At 38.6% G+C, this 19,649-nt stretch overlaps 1 protein-coding gene across 1 annotated transcript in view; it reads left to right on the top strand.

Annotated features, from left to right (window-relative positions):
• NIBAN1 (niban apoptosis regulator 1) overlaps positions 1–19,649 on the top strand; it is a 178,423-nt gene that overhangs the window by 88,009 nt on the left and 70,765 nt on the right. The window lies entirely within an intron of this gene.

Here is a 19,649-nt window from a genome sequence, read left to right as displayed (position 1 = left end):
AAAAAAAAAAAAAAAAGAGCCACAAATGGTGCTGCCCCAGGGAAGAAGGGGGAAACAGGTAAAGGGAGAATTCTGTGCACAAGGAGCCTTGCCTGCTTGCTGGTTTTCAGGCGGGTCCGGGAGGCCCCAGTGAAGCAGAACATGGGGCAGTTATCTGGCCACAAGTTGGTGGGGGCATTCTGACTGCCCTGAGTTTATTCATGTAGACCATTTGGCATATACTTCACTCTCCTTCTTCCTGATTAAAAAAAATCTAAATACCAGCAAGAACGTGCCAGTTTTCCCTGGCAAATGCTAGTCTTTATGACATTTCCTTCTTATTTTCACCTTTATTTCTGAATAACAGTTACTCAGTTAAGATCAGTGGCACAGTCTGTGGTAATCTAGTATTTGTTTCTGAATCAGTGGTTCTCAAAACTTTAGGGCTCATAAGAATCACCAGGAGAACTTAATTAAAACTCATATTCTTAGGCTTCACCCCCAGACATTCTGACTCACTGGGTACACTGTGGGGCCTGGACTTGGCTTTTCTAGCACACGGCCAAGTGGCGCTGATGCTGCTGGTTCGAGAACCACCCTTGGGGTGGTGTTGCTTCAGACCACGTTGCCTCCAGGCACGGACTTAACCAATATGACGTCAATAGTAAAAGAGACTTCTCATTCCAATATGTGATGTTTTTGCTATACTGAGGTGAATGCTGGGTTTTCTGGACTCCACAAAGTCTTCAGTTACAGACAACTGCACTCTTTGTTCTTGGCACTTGGAAAGGCAGCCAGTCTAACACTGAGGGCTTACTCTGTGCCAGCTTCTGTGTAGGTGTTAGGAACAGGGTAATGAAGCATGCACAGTTCCTGTCTCTGGGAGTTGAAATTCAAACAAGGAGGTTGGATAAACACCCACCAATTATCATTTGAAAGTTATCACAGTTAATGTGTTAAAGAGCAACGAGAGGTTACTAACTAGTGAAGAAAGGAGTGCCAAACTTTCAGCTCTCCAGGGGAGTCCTCTATGAGCAGGTGACATTTGAGCTGAGTCACCTCACCCATGTGCCTTTTTTTCCTAATATGGTTAATTTCACTGTATACTTATTTTAAAATTCAGAGGTTTCCCTGAGTGTGTCATTCCTATAGAGCGAGAGTCACTAGTGATGCATCTCAACCAATTCTTGGTTTTAGCTGTGTATCGATGGGGACTCATGGAAAAAGATAAGGTCAGTCTGTTTTGCCATAGCAACTCTGAGTAACACTCATCATCATACTGGCTCATAACTAGTTAGGAACTTTATGAAAAAAAAGATACTTTTATTAAAATCTTGTCTTGTGGTTTTGATGTTCTAGAGACAAAGAATTGCCCAGCACTGACTGCTCCATTTAGCTCATTTTCCACTACACTTGCCTGTCTGTGTTTAGGGCCTTGGTCTAGTAGGAACATGCAGTTGGCACTCAGCACGGGAACCGCGAAGTTTCACTGAGTGCAGAATGCTCCCTGCCCAGCCAAATGGGACTTACTGCATTCCCCCTTTCATGTACATAATAGGAATTTCTCTGAGGAGTTTTTGGATGTTATGCAGCCTGCATTTAGACTCCATTTATGGAAGATTTCAGCCCATTCAAAACCCCACTCTGCTCTCCAGTGTGTTTTCAAAGGCACCAAGATAATGAGGTCTAGTCATATTTCCCTGGTTCTGTGTCACATTCCTCTGCCCAGAAACTGTTTTATCCTCGCTGAGGCTTTATGCAGACTTAATTTGGCATAACTTCCAGTAGCTCCAGTCAGAACCAGAAGCTGTGATGACATTGTAGGGAACAGTCCTTGACTATCATGGGCCAAAGAGCCGACCTTTCTTTTCTCGCCTCTTTTTCTGTTTTTAACAGCACTATGTACCACTCATCTTTATTGTGTCACATTTTCTGTTCTAGCCTGTTACTCACTGTATTATTTTGAGTAAACCAGAAACAGGCTTTCACAAGCTGCCACTTAACCACTTTTTCCCATAATTACCCAAAAACTTAAGAAATAGATTTAAAATTAGAGCTGGGATAAAGGCCAGAGACCCTGAGGTGGCTGCTGGGAGCCTGCTATCCTCTACCTGCATGCAGGTGAGGAAGGGCTGTCAGCCTGCTGTGGCCATTGCTTCATTGGCTCTCAGGTCACCATACTTCTCTGTTGAGAACTGGGTCCTAGGCATTCTAGTATCAGAGGTGTGTAAACCAGAGCAACTCCATCTTAAACAGGAGCTGGGTAAAATGAGGCTGAAACCTACTGGGCTGCATTCCCATACGGTTAAGGCATTCTAAGTCACAGGATGAGATAGGAGGTCAGCACAAAATGCAGGTCATAAAGACCTTGCTGATAAAACAGGTTGCAGTAAAGGAGCCAGCCCAAACCCACCAAAACTAAAATGGCGACAAGAATGACCTCTGGTCATCCTCACTGCTATACCCCCACCAGTGCTGTGACAGTTTACAAAACCATGGCAACGTCAGGAAGTTACCCTACATTGTCTAAAAAGGGGAGGCATAAATAATCCACCCCTTGTTTAGCATGTCGTCAAGAAATAACCATAAAAATGGACAACCGGCAGCCCTCGGGGCTGCTGTGTCCATGGAATAGCCATTCTTTATTCCTTTCCTTTCTTAATAAACTTGCTTTCCCTTTGCACTGTGAACTCATCCTGAATTCTTTCTTGCGCCAGATCCAAGAACCCTCTCTTGGGGTCCGGATCAGAGCCCCTTTCTTGTAACACTAGCAGCTGATGCTAGGCATGTTGATCTCGCTTGGGGTTCCGGGACATGTTGCCTAGTACTCAAATTCCACCACAACCCAGCCCACTTGCCCCAGAAGTACTGGGTCCGAATTTGGCTACATGGTCATGTTGATTCATTCTGAATCTAGAACCCCCTTTGTCCTACTCTTCCTTATAGGGTGGGCGTTTCCTATTTAACCCTGATGAAGGGCCTGATTGTGCCCTGTTCTCCAACAGTAAGGCTAGCTTCTAAGGTAGGTAAGGGCCAGTAGAGAGCTCTGTGTTTCTCCCTCCTTCAAAGGGGAGAGCAACCTTTAGGAGCCTCAAAGATTATTTTGTATCCTAAGGAGAACAAAGGGACAAAGGGGCATGTGTTTGGGGGTGTGGGTGCGTGTGTGTCTGTGTGTGCATGCTCACGTGTGCTTTCACGTGTGTTTTGTTTTTATTTAGTTTTGGCACCTCTTCATTGGGCAGGCATAAGAAAATCCCATAAGATTAATCCTTAGTAAAGCATCCCACTCCATGTCACTGGACTAAATGTCAAGCCCACTGTATAGCATGATCCTAGAGCAGCAGCTGCTGTCCTCTGTCCCTTTTGGAGTCACACTTTAATCCCTTGTCCCTGATCAGGGAAAGCCATAGTTCTGAATGTCTGCTGCCACAGAATGAGACTTATATAAAGCCAAGATGTTCTGAGACAGTCCTGTTGTCCAAAATGCAATCCTATTCTTCAGAACTTTAGTTTGCAAAATATGATCATTGTAGTTATGGGGTATAGTTAAAGCTCCTGACAATACAGAGGACTGAACACGTGCGATATGGAATAATGATCATTATTGATGCAAGTCTGTTCTTCCAGTTCAGGATAATCATTTCTTGGCATGTAAATGTGCAGGAAGGAGAAAAAGTGTTCCTGGCAGGAGGAATAGGATACAGGAGGTCCAGGAAGTAAGATAGAGCATGGACCATTACAGGAACAGAAAGAATTTTGTGTGACTGGTGCTTAGAGAGGAGAGAGGAAGATGGGCAGAATCCATACTATAGAGGGCTTTGTGATGCATATTAGGAACTTGGACTTGATTATAATAGCAATAGGAAGCCATTAGGATTTTAAGTAAATGAACAACTTCGTCAGATATTCACTTCAGAAAGTTCACAATGGCTGCAGTGTAGGCAGTGGATGAGAGGGTAACATGGTGGATGGCCAGGAGGCCACTTGAAAAGCTTTGACTGGCAAGAGATGGCAGTAGCTTGCACCAGAGTGAGAGAAGGCATTTGTCAATATCAAGCCATGGTACTCAGCCTAAAGGATTTGGGGGAACAGAGGAACTGGATGTTAGAAGGCAGCCATCACTGGATGAATGCTGATTCTGGAAAGGAGGTGGAATGCTGGCAAAGTTTTGCTCAACAGTGCTGTGCTAGCTTGAAGGACACCCAGGACTGCCATTAAACAGATGTCAGTGTTCACATCGTCATAAAAACTAAGAAAGAGAGGACGGTAGAATATCTGGGAAGCATGAGTGCACACAGGTTGAAAAAGATAGTGTCAAAGAAAAGCCCATAGAATTTTGGTGAAAAAACCACAGCAATGTAAAGACACTCTGCAAACCATTGCTTCAAGTAAGACTAGTTCAATCACTTATGACAGTAGTAACATCCAATGTTGCTTGTATGCAGTGAGTCAGGTGGAATGTGGAGCTATAACAGTGATTATGTGTTGGAATTGGTTACTCTGTCAGTATTACAGGCCTTGAGCTCTTACCCCAGAAATCCCATACCTTTATTAGATTTGATTTTGATACTTGCAAATTTTAGGTGTTCAATAAATTTGCAGAATTAAATTGAAATTTAGAACAACAAAGGACCTTACAATTCAAATCAGAGCAAATCCATTTTGGTGTGTTTATTTGAACATGATCTTTTTGCTGTTCGACACTCAGCAGCAAATCTCAGCTCTGTTTTCCCCAGCTTGTTTCTTCTTGGTCACCTACGAAGCAAGTTCATTACTTGAGAGACTATGCATCTAGTGTGGAGATCAATCAATTATAACAGAAAATATATGATGAATTTTAGTTTGTAATATGTGAAAACATACTTTTGAATTTTATGGCACTTGCTTGTTTATGGACATACACATATCTATGAGTTGGAAAATTCTAACTTTTACTTAGGCTCCTTTGGACACTTTAGTAAAAACTAATAATGTTTAGAGATAGATAAGTAAGAATACAATTCTCGTGAATGTATCTTTGAATGCTTTTACTTATAAAAATATTCTATAGTATGCATGTGTTGAAATTCATACATAAAACCCTCTATGCACTGCAAGCAAAATGCTTGCTAGTTACTGTTAATAAATAAGTCGATAATAATTTCCAGTTTTCCTGGTAGTCTCCCAAGCAGAATTCTTTAAAAGTGTTTTCTCTGCTTGAGCTACATTCTCCTCTGGAGTATAGCCTGTGCTCTTTGCCTCACATAGTTAATACTCTACAGTTATAAATATTTCTCTTTGTCTCCTTATGAGTATGTGGTTTTTACTTAGGAAGTAGTCACTCACTTCCCTCCCCCACCTCCCCTCACCCCCGGTCCATGAAACTCTAAATTTGGGAGGGACTTTCATGGTCACCTATTACAATCCCTCAGGGTTCAGTTGTGATAAGGCTCAAATAGGTCACAGCTAGTTAGTGGCTGAGAACCAGTTGTCCCAACACCTGGCCTTTGACATCTTTTTCAGTTGTACATATCATGTTGTCTTCTCAGTGTTACTTTCTAAAAGACTTATCTCTTGGACATTTTAAACACGCTGCTATTAAATCAATCTACTCTTTGCATGATATGTTTGCATCATCCAGAGTGAAGCAAATCCACTTAAGATCACCTGAGACCTGGGGTATATGTGACTTCTCGATAAATTGTATGATCTGAGTTTAACTTGGTATTTTGTCCATGGGCTAACCATGACTGTATCTTTTAGTTTAGAAGTGCTCTGAAGATAAGATATTTGATAGCATAGCTTCTTTCCTGGTTCATTTAGTGTACTTTAAAATGCAAACCATATATGATTTCATGCAATTTAAGTAAAAACTCTTAATTTGTAAAGGAAGATTACACTGCTTGTGAGGATGTGGGTTGGAATACTTTAAAAATAATAGATCTAAAATATGCCTCTGTATTATTTGTACTTATGGATTTACTTAAATTACTTGAAGCTCTCAAAGCAGTTTAAGAGTTGAAACTAGAAGAACAGGTTTCCATCAGAGACTAGAATAAACAGAACTGCTCTCTCTTAGCCATTCAGTGTTTCTCCCCAGCAGTCTATGGGTTATACAGTCCTGGATTCACTGTTGTCTAAAGCCGTGTTGCCAGGAATTACATTCGAATACTTCTTTTGGCCCATCAAACATGGTGCCCTTTCAGTGCAGCCGCAGACTCCACCCCATCTCCCTGAGTTCCAATGAACCAAATAGTTTTTTGGTATGAAGGCCTAAAAATTGTGTGGTTATGATAGTTCAGGATGGCAAATTGGAACAATAATTTAAAAAATTACGCAAGCAGAGTTAAAGTTCATTTAAGCAAAAAAAATTTTTTTTGTTCGTGCTATTTAGACTGGGTAGATTCCAAAATCACTGGACAGTTTTTGATATTATTATAATTGACTGTGGCAAAGCCTGAATAGCTTTCAAGTTTTGGGATTGTTTTTCTTCTTTTACTTATAGACAGGATATATTACAATTGAAATATATTTATTAAAATGGCATAGTAAATGCAATGGCTGTTTTAATATGTGGTTTGATAATCAACATTATGAAAGGACTCTATTTGGCATATAGCCCAGAATTTCTTTTAAATATAAATATCCGGGAGAGTTTGGTTAAAATTCTCATCTGTTGTTATTGAGCAGTGAGCCACATTCATTCTTCCCATACCAGGAACAAGCTTCGAGAACGTGATATGGAGGGGAATCATGCTTGGAGTTATCGTTTACTCTATTAGTTGTTTTGAGTTTTTAAAATTAACTATTGAGTAGATATAGAAGAATGTTTGTAAAGTGTGTATAAATTATGAAGAACATTATCGTTACCTCTGAAATTTCTTCTGTGCCATTCCCCGATCCTATAGCCTTCTTTTCCCTTTGAGAAAGCTCCATATGAGATTTTGTGTTTTGCTTTTCTTTACTGCTTTATCACATATTCTTAATCATTTTGTATGTTTTTAACTTTATCCATATGGAATTTTACCATATTTCCTCCCATGACTTTTTTTTATTCAGTATGATATTCCAGTGCTTTATCCGTGTTATTGCTTGTAACTGCAATTTATTGACTTTCAAAGCTAAACATATTCTATTATATTAATATACCATAATTTCTAATATCTGTTTTACTCTAGACAGACATTTGGGTTGTTTCCACTATTTATTATTAACAGTGCTGCTGTGAACACTTTCTGTTTGTTGCTGGTTTATAGGTATTTAGTCTTGATTGGGTTTGCTAATATCTAAAGTAATGTTTACATCTGTGTTAATGAGTGTATTTGGCGTGTAATTTTCCTATTTTTCAGTGGCATTTTCAGATTTTTGCATCAAGGTTATTTTTGCTTCATAAAATGATACATCTTTTTTTTCCTTTGCTTCATAAAATGATGCATCTTTTTTTTTTTCCTTTCCAAACTATCTGAAATAGTTTGTGTAAAACTGGAATTATTTGCATGTTTTAATATTTGCTAGAGTGTGCCTGTAAAATCATCTCAGGTGTTCTCTTTGTGAGAAGATCTTAAACTACTAAGTTAAATTTTTAAAATGTTATAGGAGTATTCAGTTTTTCTATTTCTTTTTTTTTTTGAGACAGAGTCTCAGCTGGAGTGCAGTGGCCCTATTTGGGCGCACTGCAACCTCCCCCTCCTTGGCTCAAGCGATTTTCCTGCCTCAGCCTCCCGAGTAGCTGGGATTACAGGCATGCACCACCATGTCCGGCTAATTTTGTATTTTTAGTAGAGACGGGGTTTCTCCATGTTGGTCAGGCTGGTCTCAAACTCCCGACCTCAGGTGATACACCCGCCTCGGCCTCCCAAAGTGCTGGGATTACAGGTGTGAGCCACCATGCCCGGCCTTATCAACTTCTTAAAAAAACACAGATTTGGACTGGGGAGATTATTGTATATTTGTTTTCTATTATGTTAATTTCTGATGTTTTAAAATTGTCTTTCTTCTATTTTCTTGGGCTTTATTTTGCTGGCTTTGTTTTCTCATCTCTCCAGGTAGATGCTTAGCTCATTGTGATGATTTTAAAGCACTTGCAAATTCTTTAACATTCTTTCCTTGAAAAAATGGAGCCAAATTTTCCTCCACTTGAATGTTGGCCAGACATAGTGACTTCTTATGAACAGCATGTGGCAGAAGTGATGGTATATGACTTTCAAGAATAGGTCATCAGGCCGGGCGTGGTGGCTCACTCCTATAATCCCAGCACTTTGGGAGGCCGAGGAGGGCAGATCACGAGGTCGGGAGATCGAGACCATCCTGGCTAACACAGTGAAACCCTGTCTCTACTAAAAATAATAATAATTTAAAAATTAGCTGGGCGTGGCAGCGGGCGCCTGTAGTCCCAGCTACTCAGGAGGCTGAGGCAGGAGAATGGCGGGAACCCGGGAGGCGGAGCTTGCCGAGCTGAGATCGCGCCACTGCACTCCAGCTCGGGCGACAGAGCGAGATTCCATCTCAAAGAAAAAAAAAAAAAGAATAGGTCATCAAAAAGAATCATTTCTGCCTGACTTTCTCCCGGATCACTTACTTGGGAGAACCTAGTTGTCATGGGAGAATACATGAGCATCCCTCTGGAGAGGCCCATGTAGAGAAGACAACCATGTGAGTAAACTTCCTTGGAAGTGGATACTTCTATTCTGTCAAACCTTCAAACGATTACAGCTTTGGCCAACATGTGACTGCAACTTCATGAAAGACCTCAAGCCAGAACTATCCAGCCAAGCTACTTTAAAACTATGAGAGATAATAAATATTTTTTGCTTCAAGCTACTAATTTTAGGGGTAATTTGTTTTACAGCACTAGAAAACTAATATACTCATTAATCATCAGCCATTTTTCTGCTCTAATACAAGCATTTAAATGCTATAAATTTCTCTCTACATTAGCTGAATCTTACAAGTTTGGATATGCAGGATCATTTGGATTTAAATATTTTCTGATTTCTATTATTATTAATTTTAACTTACGAGTTACTTAGAATTGTGTTTCTTAATTTCCAAATATATATTATATGTCAATTATTGATTTCTAGCTTCATTGCACTGTAGACAGAAAATACGATTTGTATGATAACATCCTTTAAAATTTGCTGCACCTTGCTTTATGTCCCTGTATATGGTCAATTTTTATAAAAGCTCATGGGCCCTTGAAAACAATTTATATTCTATAGCCTAATATGTCCATTAGCTTAGGTGTGTCAATTGTGTCATTCAAATCTATATCCTTACTTTTGTTTTTATTTATTTACTTATTTATTTTCTGGAGACCTCTGTGGATTTTTTGCTATGCTAAATTTATCAGTTATTGACAGAAGTACATTCAAATCTGCCACTGTGATGATTCATTGATTTTATTGTTTGCATTTCTATTGTTGAATTATATGTTTTGAGTTATATATGTATATATAAACATATACACCCATATATGTGTATATATATAAACACACATACACATACACATATATATGTAATGTTACTAGATAGATTCATGCTTAGAATTATATCTTCCTAGTGAACTAAATTCTTATCATTATGAAATGGCATGTTTTATTGCTATTAATGCTATTTGCCTTAAAGTTTATTTTGTCTGATATTTATATAACTATACCAACCATCTTTTAAGGCTTGCATGAAATATCTATTTAATAAAAACATCTGACAGTCTTTAAGTGATGTGTATCATTTAAGAGATGTTTATCACTTAAATGATACATACACATCATTTAAAGGATATATCATCATCATTAAATAAGCAGTTTATTTACATGTATTATAATTACTCATATTTTTGTTTGTAAATTTACTATCTTATTTTGTGTTTTCTACATATCTCACCTTTTCTGTTTCCTTTCTTCTACTTTCTTGACTTCTGGATTGATTATTATTAAAACTTTATTATTAGCAATAATAATCAATAAACACAATATATTTTATATTCTATTTTTATTTTTTATATTCTATTTTTATTTTGTGTATTCTATTTTTATTTTGTTAGTGGGTATCCTAAAAATTTGAACTTGCAAAACTTAACTTATCAAAGCCAAAGATTCATCAACATCCTTAACTTTCTCTCAAAAAATACAGATAACTTAGAATGCTTTAGCTCCTTTGATACCCCTCTCCACTTATAGGCTGTTGTGAACTTCAATTTTAATTATATTTTTCAATTTTTAACCCATCGATATCTTATTATTGCTGTTTTATACAGTTTTAGTATTTACTGCATTTTTACCACTGTATGGGAGGAAAAACTTTTACCATAGTCTCTTAGGTTCTGCTGGAATCGGTGAATTAAGCTGATAAAAGACAGATTAACAGGAGGAAAGCATACACATTTTATTTAATGTCATTTTTTACATGGAAAAAGGGACTTCACAGAAAAAACAAAGAAAATTCCCAAAGAAGCAGTTAGACTCGGGGGCTTATATAACATTTTAACAAAAGTAATAAATTGTGGAGAAGTGGCTCGACAAAGGGAAGGGATTTGAGTTCCTAAGAGTGCAAAATTGTGGGAAAATGACTGGGAACTCTGGGCAGTCTAGTGGAAGATAAGGTTTATTTTAGTAAGGTGTATTTGTGCAGATTCATCTTGGCATTGACTCCTTAACTCTGGTGATAAGAATATTCTCTTCTTCCTGGTGCCAGGAGGGCACCTTTCTCATGGAAAATTTATGCCTTGCTTTTAAGCAGAAAGGACAAGAGTGAGGAGCTCTTCTTGCATCTGTTGTTTCTCAATTGCCTTTGGCTCAAGATAATCAATATGCCAATGCAGTATATTCTGAGATGGCATGTTCTGATCTCCTTCACTGCTTTCTCTGCTCATCATTTTTTCTTGCATCTCAGATTGTCGATCTGGAAACATTTTCCTTTTGCCTGAATTACATCTTGTAGAATTGTCTTTAAGTTTGTTCAAAAATGTTTCTAATCTTTTTCTCAGTTTTCATTTATCTGAAAATGTCTTTATCTCATTCATATTCTTAAAAAATATTTTCACTGCATATGAAATTTTGGAGCAGTAGTTATTTTCCTATTACCACATTGAATATTTTGTTTCATGAACTTCTGGCTTCCATTACTGAAGTTGAGAAATATGCTATCAGCTTAACTCTTGTTCCTTTGAAGGTAACTTGATTTCTTTCTTTCCTCTTTTTCTCTAAAAACATCTTTCTTTGTCTTTGGCATTCAGCAGTTTCACAAGAATGTGTCTTAGCTACAGATTTCCTATTTATTTATTTATTTATTTATTTATTTATTTATTTATTTATTTTGAGACGGAGTCTTGGTCTGCCACCCAGGCTGGAGTGCAGTGGCCGGATCTCAGCTCACTGCAAGCTCTGCCTCCCGGGTTTATGCCATTCTCCTGCCTCAGCCTCCCGTGTAGCTGGGACTACAGGCGCCCGCCTCGTCGCCCGGCTAGTTTTTTTTTTTTGTATTTTTAAGTAGAGACAGGGTTTCACCGTATTAGCCAGGATGGTCTCGATCTCCTGACCTCGTGATCCGCCCGTCTCGGCCTCCCAAAGTGCTGGGATTACAGGCTTGAGCCACCGCGCCCGGCCCCAGATTTCCTATTTATTTATACCACTTGAAATTTGTTAGTCTTCCTGAATCTATGGGTTATTGTTTAATCAACTTTGGAAAATTCTCAGCCATTATTTCTTCTTTTCCTCTATTCTCTGTCTCTTTTTGAAAATCTGAGTACATATACATTAGATATTCTATCTTCCTCACCTCTTAACCTTTTTTAAAATTTATTTATTTGATACAGAGTTTCACTTTTGTTGCCCAAGCTGTAGTGTAATAGCATAATCTCGACTCACTGCAACCTCCACCTCCTGGGTTCAAGCAGTTCTCCTGTCTCAGCCTCCCGAGTGGCTTGGATTACAGGTGTGCACCACCACGCCCAGCTAATTTTTTGTATTTTTAGTAGAGATGGAGTTTCAGCATGTTGGTCAGGCTTGTCTCGAACTCCTAACCTCAAGTGATCTACCTGCCTCAGCCTCCCAAAATGCTGGCATTACAGATGTGAGTCATCATGCCCAGCCTATTTCTTAACTTTTAGTTTTATATTTTCTATGTTTTTTCTCTCTCTCTTTTTGTTTTTCCTGAACAGTTTCTATGCTCTGTCATTCAGTTCTCTACTTCTCTCTTCATCTGTATTTAATCCCGTTATTAAACTTATCTACTGTTTAAAACTTAATTTTTTAATTTTTCATTTCTATTAATTATTTTCATTCTTTTTCTAATCTGGTCATTTAAAATAATCTCTTACTTTTTACTTGTGTTTCCAATTTTTAAAAATATTTTTAAACATGTCAAACAATACATTTTATATTCTGTGTTTGCTAATTTCAATATCCAAGATCTCTGTAAGTTGTATTCTGCTATCTGTTGTTTGTGCTGGCTCTTACTTACGGTACCTTACTAACTTGCTTGTTTTGTGATTTCTGATGATGAGCTCATATTTCACTGAAGCCAGTTGAAGGTGAGTTCCTCTGAGAGGATTTGTGTTTCCTCTTACTAGATGCTTGAGAGCACTACCAGATATTTGGACCAAGTAGCTAATGTGCATTTAGACCATAAATATAGTGGGGACATGCTTCTGATTATGATTTCTCAAGAGAAATATTTATCTCTTTCACTCAATGCCTAGGTTTGAGACAGACAATTTTCCTTAGAATGGGCCAAGACCGTGTGTATGTGGGTGGTTTCTGCAATTTAATTGGGCACATTATATGCATTGGTTCTTTGATTCTGGTATTCAGCATCCTGCGAGGCTAGAAAAAGGTGGCTTAAGGTCTCTAGGTTCTATCAGTGTCTTCAAAGTGAAACTAGCTTCAAGACTTGCCTTATGTTTTTGGGTTTGGTATTAATTTGCTAAGACTGTTGTAACAAAACACCTCAAACTTAGTGACTTAAACACCAGAAATGTATTGTCTCAAAGTTCAAAATCAAGATGACGGCAGGGTTGGTTCATTCTGAGGGCAATGAGAAAAGGATCTGTTCCAGGCTTCTCTCCTTGGCTTATAGAAGCACCACTCTGATCCATGCTTTCATCTTCCCATGGCATTTTCCCTATGTGTGTGTCTGTGTCCACATTTTCCTCTTTTTTTTTTTTTGAGATAGAGTTTTGATCTTGTCACCCAGGCTAGAGTGTAATGATGTGATCTCAGCTCACTGCAACCTCCGCCTCCCAGGTTCAAGTGATTCTCCTGCCTCAGCCTCCCGAGCAGCTGGGATTATAGGCACACGCCACCATGCTCGGCTAATTTTTGTATTTTTAGTAGAGATGGGGTTTCACCATATTGGCCAGGCTAGTCTTAAACTCCTGACCTCAGGTGATTTGCCTGCCTTGGCCTCCCAAAGTACTGGGATTACAGGCATGAGCCACTGCACCCCGGCCAGCCCATTTTCCTCTTTTATAAGGACACCAGTCATATTGGATTGGGGGCTTATCCTATTCTAGAATGGTCTCATCTAAATTAATTACATATGCAATGACCATATTTCCAAACAAGGACACTTTCCGAGATTTGGGGAAATCAAGATTTCAATATATGAATTTGGGTGGTATACAATTCAATCTGTAACAGGTTCCTTATATTGTTACCAGTTCATTGAGGTATTCAAAAGAACTTTTGAAAGTGCAATTTCTCCACTATATCTTTTCTTCAGTAAGAGGGTTGATTATGGTATAAAGTGTGCTATACTGCTGAACACCATAGGTTTTTGCATGGTGTTGACAAAAATTGTATGATGTTGACAAGTTAACTGCCACTAAAGCAGTTTTACAAAGGCTGCTTCCATCTTTGGAGCAATCGTTCATTTTCAGTTCTGTTGTATTATCCTTGAGGTTCTGAGACTGCACATTTGCCACCTTGACCTTGTGGGAAATGACTCAAAAGCCACCTTCTTGGGCTGTATATTTGCCACCTTGACCGTGGGGGAAATGACTCAAAAGCTAAACCTGACATTCAGAACGTTTTAGAGTTGCAGAGCCATTTTAAGGATCCGGTTTCTGCCAACTCTGTGTTGAATGCCCTGTGCAACTATAGCACATATCAGTCATAACAATAATAAAGAAACCTCAGTCATGAAGAGTAAACTATATCCTACATGTTATGTGTTAGATGATAGAGAAATGTGGAATACATTTTAGGAAGCTTTCTATCAAAAACACTTTAAACCTTTCCTATGTATAAAGGATTAACTCTCAGCTCTGAAAACTTTGCTTAATCAGAAGATCTTACTCATTTAAGGTTATTTAAAGACAAAGACTTTTAGCATATTGTAATCTATCAACCACTGCTTCTGAATGACTTGGGGTGGGATCAGAGTAGAGGGGAAGAGACTTTTAAAATTTTAGATTCCCTGGCATTATTCCAGACCTACGAATTAGAATCTCTGAGGAAAGGAGCCCAGAAATGTACATTTTAAACAGCATCGCTTCAGAGTTAGAGAATGATTGTTGCCTACGGTCTTCCTCTTAAACATAAAGGATTTTGCTTCAGCAACTTAATTTTTATTTTTCTTAAATTGTATTACTGGTAAAGATTCATGATTTTTATAATATGAATTTAATGTTTGTAGTGATATTCAACAGTACAATTAAAAGTAGTGAATGGTGGGCCGGGCGCGGTGGCTCACGCCTGTAACTCTAGCACTTTGGGAGGCCGAGGCAGGTAGGTCATTTGAGGTCAGGAGTTTGAGATTAGCCTGGCCAACATGGTGAAAACCCATCTCTACTAAAAATACAAAAATTAGCCTGGCGTGGGGGTGCGCACCTGTAATCCCAGCTACTCAGGAGGCTGAGGCAGGAGAGTTGCTTGAACCTGGGAGGCGGAGGTTGCTGTGAGCCGAGATGGAGCCAGAGTGAAACTCTGTCTCAAAAAAAAAAAAAAAAAAAAGTGAATGCAAATAAAGATAGTGAATGGCCACAATGTGCTTAGCAATTGTAAGATAAAATTAAACTCTTTGTAATATTTTGGTGAGAGGACCACAACTGAACTCTTTGTAGGATTTCTTTTTGAAAATAATCCTGAATCTAATAGCAAGCACAACTGAGATACATTTTCTTTACTGAGTTTTGCATTTCCAGTGTGACCCTCTCACTTTTTATACTGTATGATCTAATTTTATGTGAGAGCTCACTCTGGTAAGCTGTACCGTGTGTAGGTGTGCGTGGATGATCTCCACTAGTAAGATAAAATACCTCTCTTCTCTTCTACTTCTGTCCCCTTCCTCTGTCCAAGTGAGAGGCAACCTACCACCTCTCCCTTAGAGATGACCATAAAATCCCAGAGGAAAGCAATACGCCTAAAAGTTATTTAGTCTGTTCCCCTTGCTTGAGTATGCATTGGAATTCCCTGGCCTGGGGTGGGTCCTAAGAATTTGCATTTCTGACATGTTCTCAGGTAGTGCTGATGCTGATACTACTGGCCTAGGGACCCTACTTAGAAAGTCACTGTATTAACTCATTTAATCCTCACAGCAGTCCTGTGAGGTAGGCACTATTATTTTCATTTGCATCATGCCCCTTTTATAGATGAGGGTACTGGGGCAGCTGGTAAGACAGCTGGTGATCAGGACAAAATTTTAAAGCCAGGCAGGCTGACTTCAAGCCCATGCTGTAACCTACTGTACCATGTGTCTTCTCAGTCAGCAGGTACTTATTAAGCGCATACTGTGTGCCCTGTGTTTGACTAGCTGTTATTTTTTAAAAATCTAATCTCATTCCTTATTCAGGAAGAGATGATTTGAGGCTACTCACTTCCTACTGAACTTGACATGGATAATTTCTTGCTATCTACTTGAGAGGGACATGAGCTGCTATGTCAAATGAAACTCAGGTGACAATTGAGATGCACAAGTTAAGTCTTTTCTCTGCTTTTAAACATGACGTTGTGCCTTAACCCAAAAGGGTGTTCCTGTGGTAAACTGTGTACTCTATAAATGCTCTCCAAAGCTAGAATTTTCTTGATTTATGCAAATGTACAGCTGAGAATAATTTTGTGGGATATGTTGCAGGGGTGGGGTTGAAAAATGCATGGTACTTATCTATTACCAGTTCTTTGTGTTTTAAGTACTTAGCCTTTATTTTTTTTTCCTTTCAGCATTTTCTTATATTAACTGGATTGCCATATTTGCTGTTGCTGAGGGGGTGGGGGAGTCCTGATCTGACCTAAAAAAAAATTTTTTTTAGCATTTTCTTTCAGAGACCACAAATCATACTGCAAGTCAACAACATCTGAGTGTTAGTAGGACATTTCTATTTTAAGAGGCTTAGAAAAGGAGGTAAAAAAGAAGGAAGTTGGAAGTTAGGAAGGAGCAATGAAAGCAAAGCACCCACTTTCACATCTTACCAGACAAAGCCCCTCCCTGCCAAGTTCCTTTCTGGTGGGAGATCAGGGCATAGCTCATGCAATCACCAGCTAAGAAAGGAACTGAGACTTCTCTTCGTTTGTTCTTTTTTCCTTCCCCACCTTTCACTAGAAACTATTAGACTGCCACACTGTCCCGTTGTGTGACATGGGATACTTTAAGTGACAGGGTAGACAAAAGCTGGAACAAAAGAGCCTCTATTAAGGTAAGGATCTACTGTGTCCAGAACATTGTCTTAGATGCTGGGGGCAGAACAAACCAAAAACATAGTCATTGCTTATAAACAAAATTCAGTTTGTAAGGTTGTCACACTCAATAGAGTAGAGTTTGGGGAATGATGTCCTTCTGACTTTCCAGGATAAGTGGAATTAAAAAAATGGAAAGTAGATCAGGAACATCATTTTGATTCATTCCGTCTCACTTTAAGTGAACTCGGGCCCAAGCCCGAGTGGTTCTGTTCCAGGAAACACGGTGGGTCAAGCAGGATGTGACCTTATCACACATCTTAGCCATTGTCCTTTCCTTCTTAAATGCCTAGTTAGGAGGATAATAGTTGAAGATATGCTTCTTTTTTTCTTCTCCAGGCTTTAGGATATCAGGCTAGGTATTTTCAAGTTGAGAACAAAAAGCCTTTCCACAAACCTGTAGTCTCCTTATGCCAATAGTAATGAGTCATTCTTGCTAAGAACATAGGTGGTTTGTGTCTTTCTAGTGCTTCTTGTCAGAAGAAGCTTAACAGGCACAGATGGAGATCTTTTTCCTGGCACAGTAGACCCTAGTCACAAACCACAAAGTTTCGCAATAAGGCTGTTAGTTAAGTGAATGCAATATTATAGCTGAGACACTTTTGGGGGGTGTGTGTGTGTGTGTGTGTGTAGGGATGTGTGTGTGTAGGGGTGTGTGTGTGTGTGTGTGTGAGAGAGAGAGAGAGAGAGAGAGAGAGAGAGTCTGTGTGTGATGGGGGCTATACCTCAGCTTCCTGTTTGGCCTTGCTGATGTCACCGCATTAGTACAGGTACTGCACTTCATATTTTTTGTACAGATGTAAGTCATCATATTTAGTATTTGACTTTAAAATGAATTGGTTTATGCACATGTGTGCTGATAAATGAATAACAACAGAAGGGGGAGGAAATTTTGGATTTTGATTAGGTGAAAGAGGTGCAAAACTTCCACTATTTCTTTCATAGATACCTTGCAAGCCAAAAGCTTTCTAGAATTGCTAGGTGAAGTTCTAAGTATCACTAATTATGAGATAAGCTGATTGACATTTATGATTGGGTTTGGTCATGATAAGGGGTAGTGAAATCTCCAGCATAGATGAGTGAGTTGCCATTGGTCTAAAATTTTGCCATCTCTGGTTTTCTTCTGATTTCTAGTTCCATATTTGGTGGCTTTAAATGAACACAGTACTGTTCTCTTCATACCATATATATTTTTACCAGGCCAGGAATCTAAGAAACTTATGATCTAATTTAGATGTCTCTGGAAATGTGAATTTCATAACTGAAGAGAAGGGAACAGATTTGAAATTGAAATATTTTGATAGGGAGCTGACAGTTGGGTTAAGTGGATTGTTACACATTATCTTAAAACTACATTTCGTGTCTTCTTAACTTTCCTCCAAAGAACACATCCTAGAGTTATAACACTATTTTCAATTCCCTTCGCATCTTTCATCCTTAGAACTAAATCCTAAGCCAGTAGCTCACTTTTGGCCTCCTAAATTTGATTTTCTGAAGGCCTTAGGTTAAATGTCATTTCCACTAGAACACCTTTCTTGATCTTTCAGGATAGATGAAAGCCCCACTGATTTTCTTCTTTCTCTCTGTCCATTCGTCCGTCCTTCCTTCTCTCGTACCTGTCCTTACTTCCATCACAGTTCTAATCACATCAAATCATCATTGACTGTTTATTTATCTGACTCCTAAAACTAGAAGTTCCTAGAAGCCAGGCTTATGCCCATCTACTATTGCATCTCAGCCATTAGCACTGAGTGTAGGGGTGTAGTAAGCACATACTCTTTTTTTTTTTTTAACTGAATGAAGGAGCATGGGAAGTAGGTCATTATTTGAAAAAACATCTGGAAATGATAAGAATAGTTAATAAAGCATTCCAGATTGTTTAGGAGAAAGGTCTATTTTCCTTGTTAACAGCAAAGGCAATTTCTTTGGAAGATTCTGCTTTCTTTTTTGACTATCTGTGCAGTAACTTGTTTATTTCATTTTCCATCAGCTTTACAACTTTTTCTCATGCTCCTCATTGCCTACTCTCATTTGTGTTTAAGCCTTCCTTTACATAAAACAGTATTTTTGGCTTAGTATTTGGATGATTAATGACAATCAATCTTAGCGGTTAGATTTCTGACTGAGACTGACCAGGCAAAGTGAAATATGTTGCATGATGTCATTATTTAAGTTATCGTTTTGCTGGCTGTGACCCATTAAGCATCCCTTCTTTTTGTTTAAAAATTATTTTTTTCCAACTTGTTTTAGATTTGGGGGTATATGTGCAGATTTTTTAATTGGTATATTGTGTGATGCTGAGGTTTGGGGTATGAATGAGCTCATTCTACAACTACTGAGCATAGTATACCATAGTTAGGTTTTGCAACTCTGTCCCCTTCCCCCACCTCTATAGTCCCGTGTATTGTTGCCATCTATATATCCATCGGTACTCAATGTGTGACTCCCACTTATAAGTGAGAGCATGAGGTATTTGGTTTTCTGCTTCTGTGTTAATTTGCTCATAATGGCCTTCAGCTTCCTCCATGTTGCTACAAAGGACATGATTTTGTTCTTTTTTTAATAGCTGTGTAGTATTCCATTGTGTTTATATACCACATTTTCTTTGTCCAACCCACTGTTGATGGGCACGAAGATTGATTCCAGACTGCTTTCTACAGTGGCTGAACTAATTTACATTCCTATCTACCATGTATAAGCATTCCCTTTTCTCTGTACCTCACCAGCATCTGTTGTTTTTTGACTTTTTAATAATAGCCATTCTGACTGGTGTGAGATGGTATCTCATTGTGATTTTGATTTGCATTTCTCTGATGATTAGTGATGCTGAGCATTTTGAAAATATGTTTTTTGGCCACTTGTATGTTTCTTTTGAGAATTGTCTATTCATGTCTTTTGCCCTTTTTTTTTTTTTTTAATACTTTAAGTTCTAGGGTACATGTGCATAACGTGCAGGTTTGTTACATATGTATAACTTATGCCATGTTGGTGTGCTGCACCCATCAACTCGTCAGCACC

Source organism: Rhinopithecus roxellana, chromosome 8 (genome assembly GCF_007565055.1).
Source record: "Rhinopithecus roxellana isolate Shanxi Qingling chromosome 8, ASM756505v1, whole genome shotgun sequence".
NCBI classification, from domain to species: domain Eukaryota; kingdom Metazoa; phylum Chordata; class Mammalia; order Primates; family Cercopithecidae; genus Rhinopithecus; species Rhinopithecus roxellana.
Note: the sequence above shows the minus strand (reverse complement) of the source record. Positions and strands in the feature narration are given on the sequence as shown.